We start from the raw sequence: 9,954 nt of genomic DNA on the forward strand, positions 1-9,954 counted from the left end.
GAAAGGAACAAAAAAGACATTTCAGGTTTTAACTCGATTTGGCCACGTCCCCCAATATGCTGGGGAACTGGAGATTGCACGGAAGAAGGAAAAAAAAAGTGAGCATCTCTATGACCCACTCGTCAGGCCGTAGTGGTTCTGACGAGAGCCAGCGGGTTCTAGGAAGAATCGGGGTGAAGGGTCGGGAAAAACCGGGAGGCCCGGGCGTGACGGCATCCCGCCCCACCACCGGGCCGCCCGGGCCGCCTTTGTCCGGCCGGCGCCCTGCGGCGGGCACTGCCCCCGGGCTGCAGCGAGGCTGCTGGTCCGCGGTGCCCTGGCCTTCGGCCGAGGCTGACCCCACAGGTCAGCTCCGAAGCGGCCCCTCCTGCGCCCGAGGTCGAGGCCACCGGGAGTTCGCCACCTACCCTGCAGGGCTGAGAGCGGTGTCCGTGTCTGCCGGGAGCCACGCTGGTTCCCATTTACAGAGGACATATTTGCATTTTAGTGAGCCCTTCCGAGGACTCCAAACCCTGTTCCCAAAGGAAACCTATAGAAGGCTGGGAATTTCAAAAGTGCGGCAGGTACGGATGGGAAGAGAGTTGCAGAGCCCAACTCTGGAGCGGTTTCAGATGACACGTACGGTGTCTGCTTTTTCATTGCAACTGATCAATTCTTCCAATAGTGAAATGTTTAATCGCAGATATAAAAAAAAATTACCCTCCTTTTTTTTAGTAAATCACTTTGTTACATCCAGTTAACATATTTATTAATTAATTACCGCCAGGCAGTGGGGTAAATATTGAGAGAACAAAAGAAAAGTTTGAATAGTCTTGTAGTTCATGAACCAGCATTTCTAATTCTTTTAGCCAACTGCTATGACCTCCGGTTACATGTACTATACCATACAAATTCATGGGGAAAATACCAGTTCTTGAGTGTCTGTGCATTATTTTGGTGGCTTTCATACAATTATTTCATTCCACTGTAGTTTGTTTATTTCTGCTAACCAGCAGACCTCCTGACCATTTTTTCAACTGGCAAAGCATGATAGTGGAATGAAAAATGATTTTATGGCTTGTGTCCTCATTAGTGATAACACTGAATATTTATTGCGTCCACGCTACATGCTAGGCACTATGCCATAGACGTGCTTTTGTGGATTAACCCATTTCATACCCACAATGGTATGAGTAGTGTATTAATCATTCACATTTTACAGACACTTAGTAACTTGACAGCAGTGACAGAGTTATTTAGTGGCGAAGTGCTAGATTTGCACCCAAAATGGTCTGACTGCCCTGCCCTAGCTACCCCCATGCTACCTTATCTATCATAAGTGAAACCTAGCTGGGAAAGCAAACATATGCCTTGCATTTCATATCTATTTTTTAATTTTAATGTTAACTCTGAATAGCCATCATATTCCTTGTAAATCACATAAAGTTAAAGTGCTCCAGAGTTTTATCCTTGGCCCACAGTTGTTGTTTTTTGTTTTGTTTTTTAAATATATTTTATTGATTTTTTTTTTTTTAAAGAAAGAAAGGGAGAGGCATAGAGAGTTAGAAACATCGATGAGTGAGAAACATCAATCAGCTGCCTCCTGAACACCCCGTACTGGGGAATGTGCCCGCAACCAAGGTACATGCCCTTGACCGGAACGAACCTGGGACCCTTCAGCCCGCAGGCCGAGGCTCTATCCACTGAGCCAAACCGGTTAGGGCTGCCCACAGTTTTTTTCTTGCTTCCTTGGCAACCTCTCTTCTGGGTTTAACTACCAGCTCTGTGTGAAGACTCTCAAGTCCAGACCTGACTTCTTTCTTGAGTTTTAAAAATTTGCATATTTAAACAATTAATAAAGTTCATCATGTCAAGACTGAGCACACCATCTTCTCTCTCAAAGCTGCTCCAATCTTCCATATTCCCTACCTCAGTGATCATGTTCACCCAGGCAGACCCCCGGGCCAGAGGCTGAAGAATTCTTAAGACCCATCGCCCTGTCTCTCAACCCCAGGTGGAATCAATCAGTCCACAAGCTCTGACAGTATTTTCTCTTAAACTGCTCTGAAATCTGTCCTCTCTTTTCCAACTCAGCTGCCACTGTCCGAGATCTTATTATGACAGCTCTCTTAACAATCCTTTATAACCGCATGCCTTGAGAAAAACCATCTTGGTGTGTTTTCTTCTGGTCTTTTAAGAATGTACTAGCTGTGCGTCTTTGAGCAAATTATTTCGCTCCCTGTGCTTGTCTTCTCATCTATAAAATGAGGATCGTAATAATACCTACTTCATAGTTTTAAAGATTGAGTTAATATATTTTAAAAAAGCATTTAGAACAGGGTCTGATACAATGTCAGATACTAAGTGGCAGATATGTGTTAGATATTATTCTTATATATAGTAATCCCAGCTAACTGCAAAATTGAAAGATCATATTCTCATAAAAAAATAAGGGATGGGCCAAGAGCCATAAAAAATAGCATTAAATATATGTATAATCAAAATAATAAAGGAAAGTTCTGGAAAGTATTCCATTTCAAAACACTAAAACTGTAATCAGTGGGGAGCTCTCCTCATCCCCACAGGTTGCCTGTGGGTTTCTTGTGATAGCTTGAGAAAAGGAATTTCCTGAGACTCGCAGGGGAGAATGAGATACTGTAGAAAGCTTTATTTCTGTGGAATTATATCCCTGAGTTTCCAAGGTCCCCTCTCCCTTCATCCCACCAAGGAAAAGGTCCGGCTGTGCCTTTAATCGGGCTAGGATTAAAGCTGTTGCCCAGAGTGTCCGTTCCATGCCTGCACAGTCTAAGCCAGCATCAGGCTAGCTTAGCTTGTGTTCCCCATTGAGTTCATCAGTCCATTGCATGAAGGGCCTGCAGGGCCACAAGACAATGGAGGGAACATGGGTAGGAACAAGCCAAAGGAACCAAAGAGCCAAGAGAGCCAAGGTGAGCTTCTTTGTTTGGGGGATTATGTGTTCCCAAATTTTCCCAGACTTGGATTGGCTCCACCAGTCCTAGCCAATGATATCTATTCCCAGGTTTGACTGACCAGCACCTTCCCTATGTCACCCCAAGTTTACTACGCATGTGTCTATCCTCCCCTTTGTCCAATCCCTTCCCACAGTGCTCTGCAGGGAATGGACCAGTGGCTACCTGGGGAGTGTGAAGTTGCAGCTTTCTGGTGAAGCTGCCCAAATGACCATGCTTATAATGTCTGGCCTCCCACTTTGCTCTTTTCCTATTATTATTAGCTTATCACAACGGTGTCAAAACCACTAAAAAACTCCCACCCTATTCTTTTGAATCTCATTTTTGAGTTATTCAGAAAACATTGCTGCTGTGTCGTTATCTAAGGCTGGTTACTCATAATTTTTTGCTATCTTAAAATACAATTTGCTATCTTAAAATACAATTAAAAATTTTTTTTCATCCTACCTTATATTCCATTTCTCACACCTCAACAAAATGGTGTTTTTACAGTATAGCGTTTCATGGAGTTATACCTCTTAAGGGTGGGGTGTATGTTTTTTCTCTACCATTTTCTTATATTGGCAGAGAGGTACTTTAAGCATAAGAGAGGGGGAGCAATAATGATTACATACTTTTTTAAAATATATTTTTTATTGATTTTTTACAGAGAGGAAGGGAGAGGGATAGAGAGTTAGAAACATCGATGAGAGAGAAACATCCATCAGCTGCCACCTGAACACCCGCTCCTGGGGATGTGCCCACAACCAAGGTACATGCCCTTGACCGGAATCGAACCTGGGACCCTTCAGTCCGCAAGCCAACGCTCTATCCACTGAGCCAAACTGCCTAGATCTGATTACATACTTTTGTTCAAGGAAAATATAACACGCATATGTAAATAATTAGCATTTGGAAGTAGATTGCAATATAAAAATTTGTCTTGCCTTTTTTCTTTCATATTATAAAATAATAATTTCCTATATTAATTAAAAATTTTTTTTCACCACATTATTGTAGGTAATCTTAATTTCATTTTGAGGTGAACTTCTTCTTTTTCTCCTCCAGAATACATAATAATAGCATAGAAAGGTGGGCTTCTCCTGTAATTAACTTTTCATTACTCATATGGACACTGTAGGTATATTTCCCCTTGATTTCATGAATGCATTCAGTTCACAGCCATGGTCTTTTTTGGGGAGAATCAATATTCATCAAAAATTAGAGCAATTCAAGTGAATTGCTGTTAAGATATTGGTCCATATTGGTCTCTGAAGTTATAGACAAATTTCTAAATAAGGATTCTTACAGGATCTTATTTCTTTATTTTACTTATTTTATTTTATTTACTGATTTTTAGAAAGAGAGGAAGGAAGAGAGAGAAATGATTTGTTGTTCCATTTATTTATACATTTACTAGCGGCCCAATGCACAAAATTAGTGCAAGAGTAGGCCTTCCTTCCCCTAGCTGCCAGCACCGGCTTCCCTGGCACCTGGGACCCAGGCTTCCCGCACAGCCCAGGCTTCGTCCGGAAGGTCATCCAGAAGGATGTCCAGTCTAATTTGCATATTACGCTTTTATTATTATAGATTGGTTTTTCCTTATATGTGCCCTGGATGGAACCCACAGTCGTGGCATATCAGGACAATACTCTAACCAACTGAGCTCCCCAGCCAGTACAGGATCTTATTTCTAAACCTATGTCTTGGTAAGAACAATAAGTATCTCCTTCCTATAATTAAAGGGAAACAATACTTACTTAAAACAATAATCAAACATGACTAAGATTTTTTTTTTTTTTTTACTTAATAAATTTTGTAACAGGGCCTTGAAGGCAGCACCACCAGGAAAAAAGAAACAAAAACTACAACATCCAGAGTGCCAAATATTTTATTGTTCCCTAATGTGGTTACATTTCAAAGATGAAAAAGTTTGCCATAGTGTTCTGACTCTGTACAAACAAGACCAAACAAACAAATAAAAGTTAATAACAGCCTGGAAAGCACAATAAACCAGGCACAATAAATTGCCTGGCTTAGACAATAAACAATAAGATAGTTGCTTGTTTGGTGTTCATTTTTGCTTTTTGGACCTCTCTGCTATTGTAATTGTTACCCAGCTCCCCCCAGGCTAACTCTTAGGCAAAGCTGAAGAATTCATCCCAGCTCGTTCAGGGCTGGAGTTTCTAATCATGAATATGTAGAGCTAAGTCTGGGATTCTAGATTGAAGATTGTGGAGTTTGCTCAGGATTTAGCTAGACAAGCTTACTTTGAATACATGAACATATCCATTAATAAACAGTAATAGGTACCTTTATAATTGTGAAACATGCTGGAAAAACAACAGGGTCCAGAGGAAAGTTCTGGTGGCAATTCCTTTTTTCTGTGGTAGTCTTTCTGAGGATGAAAAGTCTAACAGTGGCCCCACTTTTACCCTGCTATCTTATTTTTCACTCTTCTTCCTGATTCACATTTTGAGGGGTGTTTTGACAGTTTGGTATGGGCAGAATATCAGCACTGGGTTTTCAAAGATGTATAATTTTATCTTAATTTACAACTAAAATTGCTCAGTAGTGTGGGAAATGGTGCAACCAGTCTAGATGTTTCTATATCTATGGCTGGAATGCCCCAGAAAATGATCATATTATATCTAAAAGAGTAAGCATGAGGCCCCTTCTTCAGGATTGATTCCTTGTGCTTGTTGCTGAGCTAACCCAGTTTCTTCCCCTTCCTCTCCTTTTATTGATTGATGAGAGAGAGAGAGAGGGAGAGAGAGAGAGAGAGAGAGAGAGAGAGAGAGAGAGAGAGAGAGCAGAGACTTGTTCCATTTCACTTATTTAGGCATTCATTGATTGTTGTATGTGCCCTATCCAGGGACAGAACCTGCAACCCTGGTGTATGGGGAAGGTGCTCTAACCAATTGAGCTATCAGCCAGGGCTCCCCTTACTCTCCTAAACTCAGGGCACTCACATGCTAGCTGTGTCCTTTAGCTCAGCCCTTGACCTTCAGGAGAAACCTATACAAAATGGAATATTCCACACTGTAATGGAGATTTTCCTCATATCAATCATTTTTCTTTTCCTTTGATAGAGCTTTGCATTTTCATTTTTCTGAATGTTTCTGCCTGTGACCATTCTATAGAGGTTATGAGGGGAAAGAAAATTACACGTCACATACCACACAAAACACAAAGATTTCTCTTACTTGGTACTCCCTTCCCCCTCTATTATTTTGTTTCTTGTTTGGGAAATGCTTTCTTTTGCCTGGCTTTTTTTTTTTTTTTTAATATAGTTTATTGATTTTTTACAGAGAGGAAGGGAGAGAGAGAGAGTTAGAAACATCAATGAGAGAGAAACATCTACCAGCCGCCTCCTACACACTTCCCACTGGGGATGTGCCCGAAACCAAGGTACATGCCCTTGACCAGAATTGAACCCAGGACCTTTCAGTCCGCAGGCCGACGCTCTATCCACTGAGCCAAACCAGCCACAACAGTTGCCTGGCTTTTGATCAGTTGTTTCTCCCTTCTGTTGGAGGGCAACCACATTGACTGGAATTTGAATCTTTTTCACGGGCCCCAGAGAGTCCTGGGGACAGCTGATAGGCTATCTCCACTCGAGCTTCTGGCCCCCACTAGCTTGTCTGGTCCTTGTGTGATGGATTTAAATGCTAGATCTTCCTACTGATGCCTTTCGTTGCTAGTTTATGGGTGATAGTTTTTTTTAGGCTGTGGAATTTCTGACTGACTTCCAGTACTCCTTCATATTTTTTCTTTTCAAGTTCTTTTATAGCTTCCTTATTGCTTTGCTTTCTGGATTTGTTTTTTCCTTTCTATGAAATGAATACCCTTGATATAATGGAAATGTTTTCTTTTCTCTACTTGGTTGCAGATTCCTAAGGGCCATGACCTTTCTTTATCTTGGAATCATTTTTAGGGCTTTGCACATAATTGATGTTCAATAAACATTTGTCAAATGGAGTTGAATTGTGTCTTTCATCTAACTTCCTAATAGGATAGTTGAAGTTAATTTAGAAAGCAAGTGTTCTTAATACTGTCTTTACAAAAATAAAGAGAAATCAAATTAGAAAGTTTACTAATAGGAGAGTTCAAAGATTGAGGCAATTGAAGATTGAAGCCAATAAAAAACATTTTGATGACTTTGCTTGTATTGAAAAGATCACCTCCAACACAGAGTTAAAAGTTTTCAAGAATAAATAAACTAACTTCTCAGAGGCATAAAATCACTTTCAGACTCATAGCTGAAGGGGACCTTAGAGATCATACAGTGTAAACTTATTTTACAGTTGATGAAACTGATGTTCGATTGTACAAATGACTGTCTCACATTCAGACAACTAGTTAGTGGAAGAATAAGGTTGAGGCTCAGTTTTGCTCATAAGAAGCTCAGCACTTTTCCTAGTGTACTGTTGTTCTTTTAGCATAATGAAGTTATTTATATATGTGCCATCTCCCCCAAAAGGGTCATACGTTAATGGAAGACAGAAGTCATGTCTTTTTTATCTTGCTCTTTATGGAAAATAAATAGGTATAATGCCTGGCAAATATGGCTGCCAAATAAATAGTAGGTTCTCAATTAACTCCCTTTGAATTAAGTTCTTACCTGATGACATATGCTTTTCTTGGGCTCATAAGAAGCCACTTTAAAATGTTTTTTAAATTAGTTTTACTTATTTAAAAAAAGTATCATTATTTTTATTCTTAGTCCCCACCTGAGGATATTTTTTTTATTGATTTTAGAAAGAGAGAGAGATCGATTTGAGAGAGACCATTAAAGGGTTTGCCTCCCACAGGCATCCTGTCCGGGAATTAAACCTGAAACCCAGGTTTGTGCCCTGAACAGAAATTGAACCCTAAACCTTTTGGTGTACGGGACAACACTCCAACCAACTGAGCCAACTGGCCAGGGTGAGAAGCCACTCTTTATTTATTCATGAAATATTTGTTAATTGCCTACCATGTCCCAATTCCCATGTTAGTATCAAAATGAGGATTAACATTAAGATCTCTTTTCAGCTTGGAGTGTATATTAAAATATTACTGTAAGATGGTAAATATGCAATTAGAAAGGAAAGGAAGTAAATTCTCAGCCGATCTATTTCCTTTTTATAGATTCATTTGCATTTCATAGAATTGTAGTGCTAAAGGGAACTTAAGGTTACCTAAGATCACATTGTCAGTAAATGGCAAAGCTAGGGCCAGGATGAATGACATCTCCCTCAAAATCCAGCATTCTCTCCATGACAAAGAATTCCTTCCTTCATTTTGCATTTTTGGAATAACATATGCACTAGTTAAATTTATGTGTGTTAATAAAAAAGGAGATCCGTATTTCTTCTGGATTAGATATCAAAATGCCTGAAAGGGGGTGGGAATTATGGAGAGAAAATAGGGTAGGAAGACAGCCATTGATTCTTAGCCAAAAGAACAGAAAATGCTCTAATCATCTGCTTCAAATTATAGGATATTAGAACCAGAAGGGTCCCTGGAGACGACCTAAGCAAACCCTGTTAGTTTCCTGATGAAGATGCTGACTCAGAGAGGTTCCAGTGACTTCGACAACGTCACGCAGTAAGTCACTACCAGAGGCAGGACCAGAATCCAGGTATCCTTATTCCCCATCCCCAGGCCAGTATTTCTTGAGCTTCAGTTATTTGCAAACTATCCTTTTCAATTTGTCTGAATTCACACTGTATTGGAACTCACTTAATATTTTTATTTGCTAACTCATTTTTAAAAATATAAAATTTTCTAATATGTAATGCATTTTAAAACTTCAATTTATTTTAATAATAATTTTTTTGCCATTCTCATAAATGGAAAACCAGTATTGTTTAGTATAATAAGAAGATAAATGTAAAAATTAAAACTTTGGGAATGTTTCTAAATTCCACTTAATTACTCCTCTTGCTGAAGGCATGGAACCTGAGGCTTACTCTCCTTTTAAAGAGAGAAATAAGCAGGTGTCAGGGACCCAAAATGATAATTCTTGAGGTAATCAAAGACTATTGAAAAGGGAATAGCGCCCTAACCGATTTGGCTGAGTGGATAGAGCATCAGCCTGCGGACTCAAGGGTCCCAGGTTCGATTCTGGTCAAGGGCATGTACCTGGGTTGCAGGCACATCCCCAGTAGGAGGTGTGCAAGAGGCAGCTGATCGATGTTTCTCTCTCATCGATGTTTCTAACTCTCTATCCCTCTCCCTTCCTCTCTGTAAAAAATCAATAAAATATATTAAAAAAAAAAAAAGAAAAGGGAATAGCTTTCTGTGTATTCTATGCCATTTTATGCTGGAGCTGATTTCCACGTAAAATCATTTTGTGTACCACAAGCAATTCACACCCCACATTTTGGGAAACACTGCTGTACCCTATAATGGCATTTACTGAAAATGTGTTTTGACTTTACTTTTATTTATTGATGTTGAGAGCCAGAGAGCGAGAGGAAAGCTGAGAGAAAGAGGGAGAAAGAGAGACAGACAGACATCGATTTGGTTGTTCCACATATGTATTCATTGGTTGATTCTTTTTTTATTTTTTTTTGTAAACTACAGTGACAGATCTTTTATTTCACAGGTTAAAATATTAAAGATAGAGATTACAATTCTATCCCCACAGTTAGGAAGTTGCAAGTCACACAGCCAGGCCTCTTCCCACTAAACCACAAGGCTTACCCAGGAAAAGCTAAATGGCACATTAATTATTCAGTTTCTCAAACAAAAGTTGATGCACACGATACAACCACTTTAAAAACAGTTTGGCCATTCTTTAAAAACTTAAGCTTTTACCCAACATGTGATCCAACCATTTTACTCCCTCTTGAGCCCAACAAAATGAAAGTGTGTCTATGTATCTGTACAGACATGTATACAAATGAAATGTCCATAGCACCTGTACTTGCATTGGGCTAAACCAGTTAAGTCCACTGCTGTCAATAAAGCTGTTTAAACAAAAGTTCATGCACATACTTGACTTTCATCAGTGTTT

The sequence above is a fragment of the Myotis nattereri genome (assembly GCF_964212035.1).
Source record: "Myotis nattereri genome assembly, chromosome: 16".
Lineage (NCBI taxonomy): Eukaryota > Metazoa > Chordata > Mammalia > Chiroptera > Vespertilionidae > Myotis > Myotis nattereri.